Genomic DNA, 20373 nt, shown 5'->3' on the forward strand with positions numbered 1-20373 from the left:
ATTTTAAATATATTGTTTTATTTTCTTCTCCTACGTGAATACCTACCTATCTACCTGAAAAATGGATTAGTTTACTGTTTACTCTTTATGAATATGTTGATGGTTCTGAAAAGAACCTTTGGTGTTGTGTTTTTGTTATCACTCGATATTCCCATCTTGTTCGGTTAAACCTTCCTGTTTAGCTATTGCGTTTGCCACTCGCCACAGCTTTCACAGTTGGAAAATTTCTTCCCATCCAGCTTGCGACATGTTGTTCAGTAAATTACATTTAATGCGACGTGCCGGAGAAACACTTTGCCACTCACTGAAACTAATTGTTACCTTGATGAGCGCCGAACCGAAGCTGCTCTGTTCTTGATGCGGGTTTTCTGATTGTCGTGAGCAGCTTTGCAAGCCAACTCGAGCTCTCCGACGGACGAAACTCTATAATCGCTGTTAGGTATACTGGTACTCCGGCACCAATCCGTTCGGCCTAGTTACCCTTGCGGAGCAATCAGTGAATGCGACCAACAGGGAACTGGAGACCTGCACGGTTCGAGTGAGACTTTGCCTTTCCCTTAACTTGTCCTCCTTTGTTACGTCCACGATGCCGATGCCGTACAACCACACGGGTTTACGGTTTGAAAGAAAATAAGATATTTTTTTGGGGTCCACGTGTCCACGGCAGACTCAGCCAGAGAGGCGAGTCCAACGAGACGAACGAATGAGCGTTAAAAGGGAGCGATGGCAAAAAATACATTCATTACGATTTGTTCGCTCGTTGGATTCACATGCAGGCTAAAAAGGGTCCTTTTCAGGATCACAAAATTATCTTCAATCAAGTTTATTGTTTTGTTATCACTCGATATCCCCATCTTGTTCGGCTAAAACTTTCTGTTTAGCGATTGCATTTGCCACTCGCCACAGCTTTCACAGTTGGAAAATTTCTTCCCATCCAGCTTGTGACATATTTTACAGTAAATTACATTCAATGGCACGTCGCATTACCACCACTCAGTATCGGATTGGAGGTAATTTTACCCTGTAATTGAACATTTGCGATGACAGTGGTACAGTGTCAACTTTCAATGTGGGGCCATAATTTGGACCCCGAACTCTATGTTTACAAAAATTTCCAACTAAATATGTCACATTACAGGTCCGTCCAATTAGCTAAATGTCAAGATAAGTGTAAATTACTGTACTTTCAATCTAGAAGCAATTTAAGAATTGGTGAAAATCAATAAGCTCAGAACAACTGCCAAATTCACATACTCATCATATCCTGGCAAACAAATTATGAAAAAATCAATTTGTGTTTTATTATTATTTTGGATATTATTTTAGAAAGCATTGAACTGTATTTCCTAAACTCTTTTTTGGAAGGTTTAATGGCCCTGAAAAGCGCCTTGTTTTATGGAATGGTTCCAATTTAGAAAACTTAGTACTCGTGGTTTTGAAAAAAAACCATTTCGAACGCCCTCGATGCCGCCTTGTTCTGGATTTGCCACCAAAGCAGTTTGTATAAAGAACAAACTTTTTTCTTCTGCTACCTGATGCCATTTTGCGATTGCGTTTGCCACTCGCCACTCGCTGCAACTGCCTGTTGTCTTGATGTCCACCGAACCGAATGTGTTCTGTTCCGAATGCGGGTTTTCTTATCGTCGCGAGCAGCTTTGCTAGCTAACTCGATCACTTCGGCGGCCGAAACTATATAACGCCGGCTAGGTGGACTGGTGCACTGGTACTAACGCGCTCGGCCTAGCTACCCATGCGGGGAACTCCAGATCAACACGGTTCGAGCGGGATTTTGCCTTTCCCTTTACTTTTCCTCTTTTACCATGTCCAGACATGGCTGCTTGGGTTGGTTTGTTGATGTGTTGTGATGCGAACCGATGTGGTGTACGGTTTGAATGAGAATGATCGTTACGGAAGGAAGGAAGGTATTGTATTATAGAGACTTTAAACTTTTGCAGTTCATTCGTCTCTAGCCTTGAGAAAGGCCCTTAAAACTCACCTCTAACTCCTTCATTACATCTCCGCCCCCATTGCCTTGAGAAAGGCACTCGATCCCTAGCCATCCAGCTCGTCCAGCAACGATGTTGTCCAGTCGGTGTCCACACAAAGAATGATCGTTACGGCAGCGGAGCGGGGATTTTTAAGCTGACTGGCTTGCTCGAGAATTACGCATGTGTGAGGCTGCGACCAATGTTTCGTTCATTTTTTTCTTTTTCCTTTCCAATCACGCTTCATTCTATTTCGCTGCTGCTCTGGTTGCCCGTTTTGGTCGGTACGATTTGAGGAGCACAAAATGGACCAATCAAAAATGGGCACATAGTGCATTTTGACAATGCTTGATATTTCACAATTATTCAATTATTTATCTCAAGAAAAATTAAATGTTATTCGTTATGATAGATGCGTAGATATATTTCCTATCAATTGATGCAAAAACCATTTCCATTTCACCCCCTATATCTTCCGGTTAGACGTAGTCCTACGTCAAAAATTGTTATGGAGTGCCGAAATCGATTGACGCAAAAATCTCATTAACCCATCATGAAATGACTGAGCAATAAGCGTTTGAAATTGGACATTTTTCACGATGCGATCGATTTTCGTTTTTTAATTTGTACCCCCAATATGTCCCCGAAAGACGTAATCCTACGGCAAAAGTGACATATGTCCCCTTCGTACGGAAACATGCGGTAAGCATGTTTCCACGATTTATTGAATATTTTTGATTTCTTGATTTTGTTTTATTGATATTGATTTCTCGGTTTGTGAGACCAGTGCGCGAATATAGGTGGGTTAAACGGGTAAGTGATCTGTGCGATGAAAAAAAAATACACCTTTTTAATTGGATGTTTAATAATTTTAATTGCTAACTTCATAGCGATGGAGAGAAAAATTTCCTAGTTGTTGCCATTTGCCAGAATATGATTTCCTCGGTAAAATTGATATTATTTTTATTACTTCTTCTCTTATTTTCAGTAACGTATGAAATGTCATGAAATCATGCATTGTAAAGTCTATTTATGTCATTACCACATTTATTAGTAGGGGAAATCAGGGCGAAACCGACACCCTAAGGATTTCTACATATTTCCAAGATCTACCATGTACCTTCGACTTCAAATCGTTACAGAACCTCTCTTCAACTGTTCATGAACCATTCTACAGTATCTGTTGATAACTTTTTGATTAGTACTCGAGTTTCGATACTATACAAAAATTGATTTTTTCAGGTGAATTAAATGGGAGTGCGGGTGAGATCGACACCCTGTCGGGTAAAACCGACACCTTTGAAGAAACGAATGAAAACTTGTTACAATAATTTCAAAGTAATCGAAGGATATCTATATACTATGTGGACACTTTATGATCCTAGCTTAGGTGAACATCCACGTTAAATGTGCCGATGTGCGTTGAACGGAGGAATACCATGAGCTCTGCCAGGCTTTTTTGTTGACATGCCCGATTAAATGTTGATTTTACCTGTTTTTTTTTTAGTTCAGCTCTGCCACTTCGTCTTTCGAATATAAACACGAGGAATCTACAAAAAGTAAGAACGCATTTTTCCTGTCTGTGGAACACAAACCAGGTGTTGGTTTTACCCTGACTGAAGGTGTCGGTGTTACCCCGAATGGACTCGAAATTTCAAAACAATGTTTTCGAGAATTGATGAGCAACAACACATTGAACAATGATCTACGATGGATCAAGCTCATAAAAGTATCGAATTTTCCGACTCAAACACTTAAATTCCACGAGCGAAATTTTACATGGACTGCCTCATGTTTGCTGGCCGGTTCTGTTTTGTTGTTTGTTTTGAAAGCAAAGCGACTTCCACAGATGTGTGGTACCTCGAAACGTAAGAAATGACAAGTGTGTACAGGGGACATCGGAAAATTTTCAAAAAATTGCTTCTGACTGAAAAAAATCAGGGGGTGTCGGTTTTTCCCTGATTTCTCCTACTATTAGAGCAGATTCTCTTATGATGACTTTCATCGAAAAATTACACTTGAATCTCCATTATTTTGTTCTTATACAAAATAAGTAATAAACAAAATATTGTCGCACTATGGCTTGTGTGTTCTGCTGTGCGTCATATAAACCGGTTCCCGGATTCATCGAATCCAACGGATGAACCAGGAGTAGTTCAATGGGTGAACTGTCAGTCTAACCGACAAACACTTCGAAACCAATACAAGTGTACACTCTCTTCACAGTATGCGTAACTATCCCGACAAGAGTGTGGAGTAGTTTGTTTTTGATGTTTCTCCCTTTTGTGCATTTTCTTCAGTCATCATCCTTCCGTCTACCGAAGAGCGAAAAGTAAATAACGATGATGATGATGATTGCTCTCTCGCAGCAGCAGTATTAATTCTGCTAGCTGCTGATTTATGCTGTCTCTCGTATGAGCGGTGTGTGGGTGAGTTCGGGGCACGCGTAAGCTCGTTTCGGCTCTCGCTCGGGTCGTGTGCCGTGATCTCGCTGGATAGATACTGTTGCTACCATCGCTTGCTCGCGCTCCTGGTGTATTCTCCAACACAAGAACCGCTGCTGTTCATCGATGAAGTCCTCTAACTGCACGCTTCATCGATTCTCGCACTCTCCCTCTCTCTATCCTCTGCACTCCCTGGTTCTTCCACTATTGGCATGTTCGTGCAGAATCTAGAGCAGAACGTTCTGTTAGAATTTTTCACGAACCGGCGTTTCGTGTGTTGCGCTGCTGATACTCTGGGCAGCGGTGGCGTTTGCTGCTTTTGTGTGCGACCAATTGTAATCGATTTTCGTGTGTGTGCTCATGTCCTTCGCCAGCCATCCTCCCGGCCAGGTGGGTTGACAGTACGGGACCCCTTTCCCCTGGACCGAACATGATTTTCGATGGTAGCCAGGATGCATAACACAGTGGCGGAGTCAAATTTTCCGCATGAATTAAAGTGTGTGTTGGAAAGAGAAGCGAGCGAAAATGGAGCTCTGGAGTAACACGAGCGAAACTACGGATGGAAACTGGTCGCGTACCGAAAATCTGGGTCAAGTACGGAAAGTTCACTGTAACAGTTTCGCTTCGCCACTGTCAATATTTGAATTTTGATCGTTCCTCGCGTTCCTCGGCTGCATTTTCCTGCGATGGATAGTTGGGGGTGGATGGGTGAATTAGGTTCTTGCACAGAGCGAAATTGAATATTTGATTAGGATGTTGGATGTGCTCAATCAGCACTCCCGACAGCTAGTTTACAGCAGTCTGGTTCCAAATTGAGTGTATGTTTCCATTGAATTTAATGTAACCGGCCATGATGTTCGATCGAATTAGAGAACATGGAATGGCTTATTTGAGGACATGAACGTAGGCGTGTGCGAGTATGTTACATTTCATTTCATTTACTGATTGATTTTATTTGTGTATTTTGGAAATGTATCGAAATACAGACATATTTACTAACGTCGCCGTTAACGCAAGGCACGATGAAGTAAATTGATAAGTTTTAACAATAGATAAATTATGAAACATGAATTTTGGTTTACCGAGAAAATTATTTTCGGTAATTGTTGCTTTCGGGGCAATGTAGATGTAAGCGAATAAATAATGCGTTGGAGTATTTTATAAGCACTTCATAAAGTAATTGTGTATAGTTCATGTTCCTGGAAGCAGCGTTAATGTTTCTTCAGTTTCTCAGAATTTCTTCAGCATTGCTAAACAATCATTCGATGTCTCAATACAGGGTAACTTCGATATAACTTACATTTCACTTTCAAAATTGTACGTTGTATCGAAGCATAATAAATAAGTCAGAAATGTAGCCTATATTACTTTATTTTGTTGCTGTTTGGGTAAGGTTAATGGATAAATTCAACTAGAAGACGAAGCCGTCATTTCTTATGATGTTTCCCGTCGTACTGTTGATTAAAGCTTTTAGAATCCGGAATCACAAAACCAGTTGTATTTCGGGATTGGTTAAAGGTACACAACATGTTTTAGTATAAAAATACAGATAATTTATTGTTCTTTCAGAAGAAAATATTTAAAACATTATTCATATACACTTTGAAAATGTGTACGTTATATCAAGTGACGCTATATCGAGGGTACGTTATATCGAAGTTCCCCTCTAATTGTAAACCTCATTCATATCAATAAAAATGTAAGGCATAATCTGTTGGTAAGCGGAAAACCCGAATAAGGGATGGTCCGATTTTAGCCTCCTGTATTTTGTTGTATTCGTCTCTTCCCGTAGATCAATATAGCAGAGAGAAAAATCGGAAAATTTCCGGAAAATCCTGAAGGAAGGTCGAAAAATTCGGAAAATTGAATTCCCACATGTTCGAAAATTACATCATAATAAGCGTTGTTAGTCCATTCGATATTTGCGCTATCGAAATTGATCTTGCATTTCCATATATTATATCTATAAGTAAAGATGGAAGGCCAAATGTGTTGGTAAGCGCAAAACTCGAGGAAGGAATGGTTCAATTTGAGTCATCTATATTTCGTTGTATTCGTTTCTTCCCGTAGATCAATATAGCGGAGGTTATGGAATGGTTTAATGAATAGGGGCTTCATACTCTGGACTGGTTAGCTTGTTTGCCAAATCAAAACCCTGTCAGGAACTTATGAGGAGTGATCGTACGAATAGCAGATGCAGCTTACAAGCAGTATGAGTGATTTGAAGAGCTTAAACGAGTAGTATTTTCTGCCTAGAACGAAATACACACTACAACATTGAACTAATTGAGAACTAAAGATGACACATGAATTGGAAACTTATCGTAATTCATGTTAAATAGCCGTTAATTTTGTAAAGGAGTGAGAGTTTTTTCCATCTGGTTCTATAGTTATGAAACACTGAAATTTTTGTTTTTTGAATGTTCCACGCCTGAACACAACGCTAAAGTTGAAATGGCCGGTCTTACAAATCAAGATAGTTATTGTGTTCTACACTATATATTTTAATTCAACCGACTTCTTGAATACCTCTGGAAACTCAGAAAAAAATTAGTGGTTCTACAGTTGTGAAACGCAGTGACGTCAAACTTTGTTGAGGTGAAAGAGTTTTCCATAGAAATATATTTAAAGGGACTTGTTTTGAGTTGTACAAATTTTCAAAATTAATTGGATCTTTTGAGTAACATTTTTTAAAGGTGTATTCAAGGGTAATTTTTCCTAAATGGATCATTGATTTCCCAACAACTTTGTTACATTCTTCTGAAATGGCACTAATGATCCTAGAGGAACAACTTAGTATTACTTGCGTCATTTTGATTAGTACTTTTTTTTTTAGTAGATTTCTATGCCAAATAACAAGCCTTGAAAGCATTCGGAGTGGCCAGCTCTAGAATACGCGTGACCACAGTGTCAGTCGGAGGAAGTTTTTTCGACGAAAAATCCCCCGATTAGAACGGGAATCGAACTCGAACCCCCGGCATGTTAGGTGTGTCGTTAGCCACTCGGCCACGGGAGCACACAACTTTGTTAACTATCATAATTTAATTAGAAAGGTCAATGCCGTTTTTATAATAAATCAGACGTAATTAGAATTGGTCATCTGATAACGAAAATTATGATATTAGGTAGCTATTACTATATGTATTAAGTTTCAAACATAAAAAAATCTAAGAGGGTCGAGGCAACGGATGATTTGGCGTGGAACTGTAGATTTATCATTTGGCGTCCTCAAAAAAATATCGAACACCCGCATCTTATTCGTGGAAAAACATGCGTGCAAGATGATCAAATTAAAAACCAATTTCTCAAAGCAAAGCTTCGAAACAGTGCTCTACTTGTCATGTGCACACTGCAACAGCCGCCTGATTAAGAAATAAATTAAATGAGCCATGGGAAAAGAGATGCATGTCAATTAACACAAATTAAGGCGCTAAATTAAGTTCATCAGAGTAGAGAGCCAAGGCTTCGCCTCTCGTACACATCCGCTAAATTGGTATCATCAAACGAATCATTTAGTTTTATAACATCAGGCAGCATCCAGCATCCAGCATCCACTGCATGCTCTCAACTAGGGATGCGTAATGTATATACATATGCTCGCATCCAGTCCAACCAGACGAAGAAAGCTATCAATTGAGGCTGTGTTTCCGATTACATTGTATCAAACTCTCACCTCCCGCTGGTTGAGTGTTGTTTTAATCAGTGTGAACCACTTTTATCACCTCTGCTAATCTGAACTGAGATCGAAAGCCACTCTCCAAGTGCGACTATAGATTGCAGCAGCTGAAGTGTTGCAGCCCAGCCGCCCAACGCCGCCCTTTCCTCATTCCACACTCCCCGATTCCAACCATATTCACGTATGGAATTATGGCGATTGAAAAACACATCACAAATAGCTTCTTTTTCACAGCTTTACTGCGGCCCTGAGTGGAGCCACTCACGCTGTTAAGCCGTTCCGTGCGTGGGATGAACAGGTCACACAAGCTGTCGCTAGTTTCTCGCTCACAAACCAGCTTCCATAACAATATTGGTTAGGTTACGTTGTTTTTTTTTTGCTTCTGCCGTCTAGTCTACATTTTTCGTAACCCTCTTAAAACTTTGAAACCTTAGGCCAACAAGAAGAACGAAAAGAAGAAGAAATATGAAAGAACGAAACTGAGATTTCACACCTCCATGTCGTTGGGACGCGCGCTTGTTCTTCGTTTGACACTGAGATTAGAGGCCAAAATCAAAGAAAAATGTGCGGCCGACCGAATGTCGTGCGGGACATGCTACATCGTAGGCGAAGGCGCTAATAGCGTCTTTATTAGATACCAATTTTGGCTTAATGGGGCTTTCATCAAGAAGTTTATCTGGGAAAGTGAAAACACTCGATGATGGGGCGGGGGCTAACGGGGAGCGGGATCGAACAATCGTGACATGGGAGCAAAAAAGTCAAAAGTGTCATCTCGTTCGGTGTCGCCTTCAATTTGTTACACTTGTTTCGGATTGTCTCAGGAGATTAATTTTTATTCGTTTGTTACATGGGCTCCAATGGGCAACGAATTGATTTCTCAGCAGGGAAGGTTAGGGTGTTGTGAGTCTTGATTTTATTGACAGTTTCATGTGTTTTAATCTGTCAATAGGAATATGATACACTTATCATTGAAAATGTATGATAATATTTGTTTTGATAGTGATTGCCACTGACACTTAGAAACCGATGCAAGATTTGCATATATTTTACGAGATATTAGATGTGTATGATAAATAGGTTCTTTTAAAGTTAATTACAACAAAGAGAAAATGTCTGATGCTATGATGCCACTCTTTTATCAATCACGTCACTATTTTTATTCCGCTTAGGCCAGAAGAAATCGACAGCTGAAAAATATCGTTCTATTGTTCAACAACTGAAACTGTACTTTGGTTTCTGTCATACGAGGATCACTATTTATATTTCGGGAATTGGCAACACTGATGTCATGTGAGTCCATCTGACGGTTCCATCGTAAAGTTTGACATTTTTGACGATATACGTACTCAGAACATTTTGTCATACGGACGCTATTTGTTTATTTTATATTTAATTGAAAGTTTGGTCTCGGCAAAAAAATGGAACTGAATCGTGAACATTTTCGTGCGATGATTTTTTACGACTTTCGACGTGAATTATCACAACAAGAGTGCGTCAATCAACTTAATTTGACTTTTGGCGATGAAGCTCCATCAAAAACCACTGTGTATCGCTGGTATAGTGAATTCAATCGTGGTCGTAGTTCGCTGTCCGACGAGTTTCGTGAAGGTCGTCCAAAATCGACTGTAGTGCCAGAAAACATCGATGCTGTGCACGAAATGATTAAGCAAGATCGTCATGTAACCTATTGTGAGATTGAGGCATCCCTAAGCATTAGTTCCACCAGCATATATGCGATTTTACATGAACACTTAGTTGTGCGAAAATTACGTTCACGTTGGATCCCACATAATTTGACAATCGCTCAAAAAAAAAGGCTCGTGTCGATTGGAATAAATGCTTTGAAAATTGGTTTAAGCGCAGTGTATCGATCATCGTGGCGAGTACTTTGAAAAACAATAAAAATATATTCGCAGCTTAACTATTTGTTTTTGTTCCTATTCCCGAAATATAAATAGTGACCCTCGTACAACTTCAAACTTCTTTATAGCGTCATTTTTTATTTGTTCCACTATTTCATTTTGCATACAATTATTCGTCCTCTACTTCAATCTACCCGTCGCACAGTGGTGCCGTTCTAAAAAAACGGGCAAAAATATTTTCTCGTTTTACCTTACATTTTATAGGTTGGGTGTCTTCAGAGAAGTTGTTCAGAATACTTATCCGAATGATTGTACATTTTCATTTAAACTTTTACTATGTTAGATTAAAACTAACTTTTTGTATTTACCAGATGGTTGAGTTTTGTCTTCAGAAAAATTGTAGAAATGTCATTTTTATACAATTTTGTCAGGCTATTTCGTTTTAAAAAATATTCCCGGAACTTTTTGGATGCACTGTGTAACTGTGTTTTAAAACTAGTTTTTAACTCAATTTCCAACTAAAATTACATTATATTAACTCAATATGTTCCACAAAGCATTCAAATACATAACTTTGCTGAAGACACTAATAGTTTTTAATGACACCATTTCGATGTACAGAGGAGAAGGAGAGGGTAGTTTCAATCGTCAAGTGAAAGCGTCCACTTTCAAATTTAGGGGAAACGAAAGTACAGGGTTTTCCAACTTTAAATTCCGAAAGTAAATTGAAATAAAACACACTTACAATTCGAATTTCGATGAAACTTTTATTTCAAATAAAAGTTTGGTTTATGCCATTATGTGTGGAATACAACATCATTCAAATGTCCACCTAGAGCTTCCTCGCACACCTTGATCCGGAACAGGTTATTTTTGATGACTTTTCGGCACATATGGGGCGGTATCTCGGTCATAACTTCACGAATGTTGTCCTTCAAATGTTCAAGAGTTTGCGGAGAGTCTTTCGCATAACCCCACAAAAAAAAGTCTAGCGGGTTCAAATCGCATGATCTAGACGGCCAATTGGCATCACCAAAACGCGAAATTATGGGTCCCTCAAATTTCGTTCGCAATATGACCATGTTCGGTCGTGTTGTGTGGCACGTGGCGCCGTCCTGCTGAAACCACATGTCATCCGTATCCATATCTTCAATTTGTGGCAAAAAAAATCGGTTAACATGCGGTCATAGCGCTCACCATTCACAGTTACCGTCTCGCCGTCCTCATTTTCAAAGAAATACGGCCCGATGACTCCACCAGACCCTAATGCGCACCAATCAGTGACTTTTGGCGGATGCAATGGCCTCTCAACAATCACGTGTGGATTTTCTGAGCCCCATATACGGAAATTTCAGGTGTTCACATAGCCACCGAGCTCGAAATGTGCCTCATCGCTGAAGAAAATTTGATGCAAAAATTCAGCATTTTGCTGCTGTTGTTCGTTCACCCAATCGACGTATGCCCGACGCATTCCATGGTCACCACGCTCTAATTTTTGTACCAGTTGGACTTTACATGGATGTAGGTGCAAGTCCAAATGCAAAATTCGCCACAATGATGTGTTTGACAAGCCCAATTGCTGAGCACGCCGTGGAATCGAAACATCCGGGTCATCCTCCACACTGGCAGCAAAAGCAGCAATATTTTCGGCCGAACGCACATTACGATGATGCACAGGTTTCACAATATCCGCTACGGATCCAGTTTGTTCGAATTTATGCACTACATTAGCGATTGTGTGCTCTGTAGGCCGTCCATGACGACCAAAATCCGTCCGTAATGCTCGAAAAACATTTGCCGTTTTTCATCATTTTTATAGTATAATTTAACAAAATTAACACGTTGTGCGATGCTAAAACGATCCATATTGTAAAATGGCAGACATTCAACTAACGATATGACACTTTGGTTGACAGCTATGTCAAACGGTTGTCAGCGCAGGGCTGTATACTTTCGGAAGCCCGAAATGGAAAACCCTGTAGAACGAAAGCGAAATTGAAGAATCGATGTTTCAGTACGCGTAGTGAATACACGCATTCGAAATTGAAATTGACTTAGAAGAAAGGAAGAAGAAAACAAACTTTTTTCATCTTTTAGTTTCAAAATTTTCAAGGGTCGTAACGAACAAAAAACAAAATTAGCTGTCCTGCCAGAAGCTCAACTGTTCAGCAACAACTGAAAATTATTAATGATTATCAGTGTGACACATAATAGGGTGGGATGGTAGACGAAGTATATGTGGATCGGTAAACAAAAAAAAAATCGTAAAGTTGCTTTATTTTTAATGGATAGCTATGGTATTGTAAATCATCGGGAGTAGTAGCTTTTTCGGTGAAATAAAGCTCGTTTGCAGATTATCACCCTTATTCTTGTTTACGACCGTATCTGTCTATCGTTCGAAAGACTTGATTCGAACCATTTCGAAAAATACTTTGTTGTTTTCGTACGAATCCGTTCTAACAAGATTTTTTTCGAACGTAAACATGTTGAAGTAATCAGATGCAAGATTTCATGCATCACTCGAATTTCATGCAAGCAACGATGAAAGCGTCATCCATACAGTGATCCTTCGTCAATTGGGCCGGGAAATCAACCCAATTATCGAATTTTACTCGCTAACTGGACTGCAAAACAGAAAAAAGCAAATAATTCAAATTGAAAATGACGTCTATTATTGATACATAACTGCTTAGCAGCCCAATTAACGCACACCCTGTTAAGGATAAGTCCATTTAGCGATCGACTGCTATATATGACGGGATGACGAACGTGTTGAGAGGTTGTTTTCCGAATTGCCGCAACATGGGCAATTATACAGCGAAAATGATATCAATACGAGGGGGATGGCATTAATTATCAAACATTATATCGGATCGCAAAAATAAAACTAAATGAAATATTCACCCTTATTCGTGTTTAACGCCGTATTTGGCTTTCGTTCGGCGGACTTGATTCGAACCATTTCGAAAAATGCATTCTTGTTTTCGTACGAATCCGTTCGAACAAGACCCTTTTGGAACGTAAACATGTCGAGGTAATCAGATGCAAGATTTCACGTATCACTCAAATTTCATGCAAAATTTCATCAAAGCAACGATGAAAGTATCAACCATGCAGTGATCGTTCGTAAATTGGGCTGGAAAATCAACCCAATTATCGAGTTTTACTCGCTAACTCGCAAATCAACAAAAGCAATACTTCGAATTGAAGATGACGTCTATTATTGATACATAACTGCTTGATTGGGATAGTACAACAAGCGAACATTATTTTACCGAAAAAGCTACTGCTCGATACCTTAGAATAAGACTAATAATAAGTATAAGACAATGGAAAGAAATCACAATACCATAGCTATCCATTAAAAATAAAGTAACTTCATGATTTCATGTGTATTCCACCACAAAATATCAAGAAATCGTAAGTATTTTCAACTTGTTTTTTAATTAATGACGATATATTTTTTTTTGTTTACCAATCCACATATACTTCATCTACCATTCCACCCTGTTATGTGTCACACTGATATTCATTAATCATTTTCAGTTGGACAGTTGAACTTCCTGTCAGAAGCTTATTTTTTTTTGTTGTTCGTTATAAACCGTTTGACGGTTATGAGTACAGTAGATCCGCGAAACAGTCTGGCAAGGTTACTTCGGATAACAAAAATCGCGGATATCGCAATAAGGGCTAAAAATGAAGTTCGAACGCGAAAAAAAGGAAACTTTGTTTAATCAATACAGAAATCATTAAACTATCCATCTGTAAGGTCTTGTATACCAGTGGTCGGATAGTATGAAAGCCATGACCAAAACAAAAGGACAAGAGTTTACCACTCACTGACATATTTCGGAGAGCTCCTATATAATTAGTATAGAACTCGCTTTAGCGGATTATAGGGGTTCTACTGTACATATAACAAACGGCCTTTTCCAGGGCTTCTATTTTAAGTTTCAAAAGAGTTAAACTAACTGATTTCTGAACAATGAAAAAAAAAATACATTTAGAAAAACAACAAATGAACAATCACAGTCTTACGTCAAACTACCGTCCGTGCTCCTAGGCTTAGACCCTTCTACTTTTTCTTGTTTTTCTTAACATAATTGAGTGCTCTTGCTGTGGAGGATATGTAGTTTTATCAAAACGATGCAACACGGTGTGGCATGCGTGTCGCAATCGATTTATTGAAAGAACCGTTCAAACAAGCGACAACGAATAACATCACGCAATAGTCCCGTGAATTTGTCTCCAATATTTTGTGATTTAACACCGTTGAATTGTATTGTTTTGACTATGACGCCCAGGAAGACATCATTCAATCAGAAGACATATTCAATCGAAAGATATATTTCAAAAAAAAAATTAATTCTTGTCGATTCATCACGTTTATAATCGTCTATCAAATGCTCGATGTTGAAAATCTAAAAACAATTTCTGTTTAGGACTCACACAATGAGAATTGACAACGCTCATCAAAGGCAAAACTAAAATATGTCATTATCTATGCGATATATAGCATTGAAATTCTAGATATAGCGATTCACGTTACAAAAAGTTAGAAGAAAGCTGATGTAGACATATTCCCCATATAGTTTCGTATCCAAATGTAACAACGACACTCGGTTCACCTCGGACATGATGAATCCAAATTTAACCGTCACTTACTAAAACCTTATCAACGGTGTTTCGCATTCCAGTATCTGTTACTTTTCATTAACATTTTATGCTAATCGTTCTCAAAGAGTGTTCCCCGGATTGCGAACTCGTCACCGGCGTGGTGTCCATGAAGACAGTACTGGGTGGCATAGGACAAGAACTTGTTCTGGATTTTGGGAGTAGAGAACTGGTATCTTCGAGGGGAGAAAAATCGGCACTAATTTATGTAAATGGAATTCTTCCTTCGCGAGGCGCTATCTCTTACCATGGCTTCGGTTGCTCATGTTAAATTTAATCTAATCCATTTCCTCGGAATCTGTTCTAGTGAACCTAGAGAGACAGAGGGAGACTCGCGAGTATCGTCACAGGCTGCATAACACAAAATGTCGCTTTTCATTAGCTGGGCTTCCTATACAATCTACCAGCTCGTGTTTCGTTTCCATCTTCTATTGTGGTTCCCCCGAGACCCATAACACTTGATTAAAATCCAATTCAGAGCTAATGTCTTTTTTTCCTCTGCTATAATCGATTTTAACTGCAAGATTCAAACCTTATTGATTAGTATGTATTCTCCCATTTCGAGTTGACGTCTCTTTCAAGGCACAGGAAACTGCCCGCCACAATTCGTAGTTTATTTTCAGCTCATTCTCGTTTATCATTGTCCGTTGTCCACGGAGCTTATCTCCATCTGAAACCGATCTACATTGTCTCCCGGCTATAAAAAATGATGTGGGTAATAAAACCGTTCTCTCTGCGCTTTATTAGCAAACTAACGTCACTTTCCAGAGTGTCACGTCAGAAATAACTTCTCCACACTCCCTGACGTGATATAACGTAGAAGTAGTGGAAGGCCAACGTAAGCGAACTCTTTTCCTTTCACCGAAGGAACGGCTTAAAATATTACTCCATGCACTTTGCAGTCATCGCTCATGCGGTGAACTCAAACCATCGGACAGAATGTGTCGCGTGACAATTGGATTTCTCGACTCATTTAACCTCCACGAAACTGGTGCGAGTTATATCAATTGGGTTTGGTCTCGCAGTGATGTTATGAAACGAGATCGTCACCATAATGTCGTCCCATTTCCCTTCTATTAAACATTGGAGCATCGAAGGTACCATTCCGACGCGAAGGATGCAAATTAATATAAATTTGTTTCTTGGTCGCTGCCTTTGTCAGTGACTAGCGGCTAGAGAGCATACATCTGCTGGTGATAAGTCAGGCAGACGACATAAATCTTAAGGTTGTGCAATGATGCTATGATGCCGGAGTGAGAATTTCCACAATTTATTTCGTCTAGTTTCGAGAAAAAAGGAGGAAGATATATACGTTCAAACAATAATGTGTGCTCCCGGAACGCAATATGAACCTTTTCCGAACCAAATCGAATGAAGCGACTTTTAGGATCTGTGTGAATAGACCTCGGGGGGACGAGGAGAATACCAACAAAGGCAACCCCATCAAAGGGCGATCGAGCATCAAAAAGCTATAGAAAAAGGGACATGGACCACAAAACCAATTGCTGAACTTTCATTTCTCGGTTTCAATTAAAAGTGAAAAATGTTACCTGAGCCTTTCATCTCGTTCACTTGTACCTTTCTCGCACTAATGGGGGAAGAACTTCTTCAAAGACTCGTGATTCCTCTACGTTTTTTTTTTTGGTCCATCGTTTTTCGCTCACTGACCCTCTATTTTTCTATCTCTCTCTCTTTCATTTTTTCCTCTTCCTCTCTTAGTACCAACTGTTGTCCCAGTTCCATTGAAATCTCTTTTCGATTGTACTCATCGATGTCGTTGTCGTTTCGATGGTGCCCCCTCTTGAACTGGGACGTGTTTGATTATCGGCGGAAAAAGGACCTTTGATTTTTCACTCCACTGGAGGAATTCTTTCGGCCCCTCTACCCTTCTGCCCGCCTTTGTTGGTTTTCTGGGTGCGCCTTCTCCTCTGGCTGCCATAAAATCTAGATGTTTTTTACGCTCACAGCTTCCCTTAATTGGATGATTTTTCGACTAGTTGTGGCAAGTGAAATTGTTCATTGTGAGAGCAGATCAAACCGAACAATTGTTTCTCAAGTGGGGTTCCGTTCTACGTTGCTTCGAGCCTCGGGGAATTTTTGCTATGAATATTCGATCCGCTCGAGTGTTTCGTTCGCACCAGGATGGCATGTTGTTGTGCTTCGTATGATGAACGGTTATTATTTTCTGTGTTTTTTTTTTTTTTTGAGACTGAAGAAGCAAAGAAATGATACGTTTGTTTGAAACGGAGATGATTGAAACTTTTGATCTACTAAAATTGCGGGTGAAGTTGTAGGAAAAGATGACTTTTTGTTTATAAATTGGATAAACAATTCTGAGATTCTGATTCAGTGATAGTGTGTAAGTAGACATGACATCGGTAGATTTCATCTATACTGATACAGTCAAATTATATTAATGATACAGTTCTAGTGAAATATGCACCGTTTTGTTTACAAAATTTATTTCCATTCTGAAGTTAGCTTCACAATGACTCTATCATATAAACATGTCAATAAAGTTCTGAGAATTGTGTGGCCTTGCGTTGTCCTGATGGAACACAGCGCCTCTTCTGTAGGCCAATTCTGATTGTTTCTGGTCAATCGCTAGCTTCAAACGGTTTATTCGATGACAGTAGAGGTCTGAATTTAGTGCACTAAAAAAAATTTAAAACAAAATTTAAAAAAAATTAAATTGTTCATATTTTACTGTTGCAGTATCGGCACCATGAACACCAATCACAATTTCAGTGGCCTGGCTTGCATTTTCGCTTTTATAATAGAAAAAGTGTAAAATGTACCGAATTTTCTCTGTCTTGACCTCCATTATTAACACCCTGTAGCTCACAACTGAATGGAACAAACAAAAACCAAATCAAAACCCTGTCAAGAACTTACGAGGAGTGATCGTCAAATAGTAGATGCAGCTTACAAGCAGTATGAGTGATTTGAAGAGCCTCAACGAGCAGTATCCTCTACGTAGAACGAGATACACACTACAACATGGCGGAGCTTGGTTGAAACCACCCCGAATGGGTTATTTGAACTGATTGAGAACTAAAGATGACCTACGACTTAGATTGTAATTTATGTAAAATTGACGTTAATTTTGTAAGGGAGTGAGAGTTTTTCCATCTGGTTCTATAGTTATGAAACACTGGAATTTTAGTTTTTTGATTGTTTCTCGCCTGAACACAACAATAAAGTCCAAATGGCCAGTCTTTTAAATTAAGATAGTTATTATATCCACACTATATACTTCAATTCAACCGACTTCTTACATATCTCTGGAAACTCAGAAAAAATTAGTAGTTCTATAATTGTGAAACGCAGTGTATAGAGCAATTGCAAATGAAATCGACAAATGCCAAAACATGATTATTTTTGATTCGAATAAAAATTTGTATTCCGTTTGGGTTGGAGGAAATGTGAATTTTCCACAGCATTTGGGAATGTTTTGACTCAAATGTAACTTTTGAAAAGAGCGTATCGATTCTAGTAAGTGAAATCTTTGATAATTAATATCTCAAAACTATGAGTCGTATCGAACTAGTGTCTTAGAAAGAGTTATAGAGTATTGATGTCCAAACGTGAAAAAAAATATACACTGAGAAAAAAAAGAACTTTTTTTTATTTACAAAAAAAAATAATTTGCAATATTTAAAATACGATTTTTTTATTTTTTTTTATTTTTTTCGTATAAAATAGAAGTCATGTAAAAAATATAAAAAATGGGTACAAGATGGCAAAACTATTTCTGACGAACTTTGTGGAACATCGAATTTTTATGATTTTTCGAAACCTGGTATTTTTGTATGTTAACAATTATTTGTATACATGTGGGTTAATACAAAACGTAGCGATAATGTTTTTCAACGCAACTCCCAAATATATATTTTTACCATAATGATGTTTTTGGAGAAGTTTTTGAAAATTATAAGCAAACTCATAAAATTTCATGAACATGACGGTATAACACGACAAACATATTAAAAATGCCTATTTACTATAAAAAAGACAATACATTAGTAATATTTTTTTAAATATCTCGAGAATATCTGTTCCACAAAGTTTGTCGAAAATAGTTTTACCATTATGGACTCATTTTTTAAATGTTTTACATGACTGAATTCGCTGAATTCGCTTATAATTTACAGCAACTTTTCCAAACACATCATTATGGTAAAAATATATGTTTAGGAGTTACGTTGAAAAACATTTGAAGACATGTGGGTTAACACAAAACGTAGCGATATTAAAAAATCTTTTTTTATCTTAATACAAACTTTTAACATATTATTCGTGTTACACAATCAAAACACGAACAGTAGAATTGAAATCCCAACAACAAATACACCTTGTTGATTCAACCGGACGTTATGGGTACAAATATAATTAACTTGTTTACGTTATGCCTAGATTATACCTGAAGTCAGGTATCTCTAAGCTACCTCTGTATAGGTATATAAAGTCAGGTATCTTTAAGCTACTTCTGTACAGGTATATAAAGTCAGGTACCTTTAAGGTACCTCTATAATGTATATAAAGTTACTCATATTCAAACATCGTTCATCAGTCGAACAATCTTCCTTATAGAGTGAATAACAGTATACCACAATGGACTATAAAATTTTTTTTTCGTGTTGTGGACCGTTTCCGAAAAACGGTAAGAAATGTTCATCTGAAAAACGTTTCTTAACCGTGTCAATGATTGAGAAACCTAAGTCAATAGGATGCAATATCCTTTTAGATACATCTTTAAAAATTTGCGGATCATGCCGTTTATCTGCATACTCTTCCAAACCAAAGCAGTGCAATACTGAGGCGCAGATCAGTACAGCAGTAGGAAATACTTTAGAAGAAGTACCATCAATAGTTTCAGTCGTTTCAGCATCTTCGCAAGATTCCCAAAACAGCAATATACCAGAGTATTCCCGAGCGTACAACATTGAGCTATTCAATAAGGGAATCGCCGGTATTAACGTTTCACCCAAGGCGCGTAGAAGTATATCCTAAGGTGGGCCAACTTGCTAAAACCACTCTTCAGCCATCTTGGAAATCTACCGTTGTTTTGTTTGTAAACAAAACACAATACGCTTGTGCCGGAGCTCGCTCGTGATCAGTCTGTCTCTTTCACGCTTCAAGGAAATAATTCCCCTTCTGCTTTCTTCCGTACTGTTTTCATATACCGCTCCCCTAACCAACTTAGTGACAAAACGGCCTCACCTAGTACCATAGACCCGTCTTGGTTTCACCAATAATGACGAAAATACTTGGACAGTTACCCCGAACAAAAATTCAAAGAAATTTCTAAAGGTATTGAAAGAAATCTATTTTCCTTTTCACATGAAGAAGACAAAGATTCGAACTTTAAACAAAAGGCAAAAGAGTTTGATGAGATTATCAATCAGGTCAAAAAGAGATTTGACCACACAGAGACAACAAGATCAGAAAAAGTTAGAATTTTAACAGTTTTGCCTAAGGGTTGGTCCATGCAAAAAATGGAAGAAGAATTTGGCGTTAATAAATATATGGCAATTCAAGCCAAAAAACTGGCAAATGAAAAAGTTGTATTGTCGACACCACATAGCAAATATAGACCAAGTTTAAGTGAAGATGTTAAAAATAATGTTTCGGAATTTTATAATGACGACGATATCAGTCGATCATTACCTGGAGAAAAAGACTATGTTTCTGTAGCCAAAGATGGGAAGCGTCAACACATCCAAAAAAAG

This window comes from Toxorhynchites rutilus, chromosome 1 (assembly GCF_029784135.1).
Source record: "Toxorhynchites rutilus septentrionalis strain SRP chromosome 1, ASM2978413v1, whole genome shotgun sequence".
In the NCBI taxonomy this organism is placed as follows: Eukaryota; Metazoa; Arthropoda; class Insecta; order Diptera; family Culicidae; genus Toxorhynchites; species Toxorhynchites rutilus.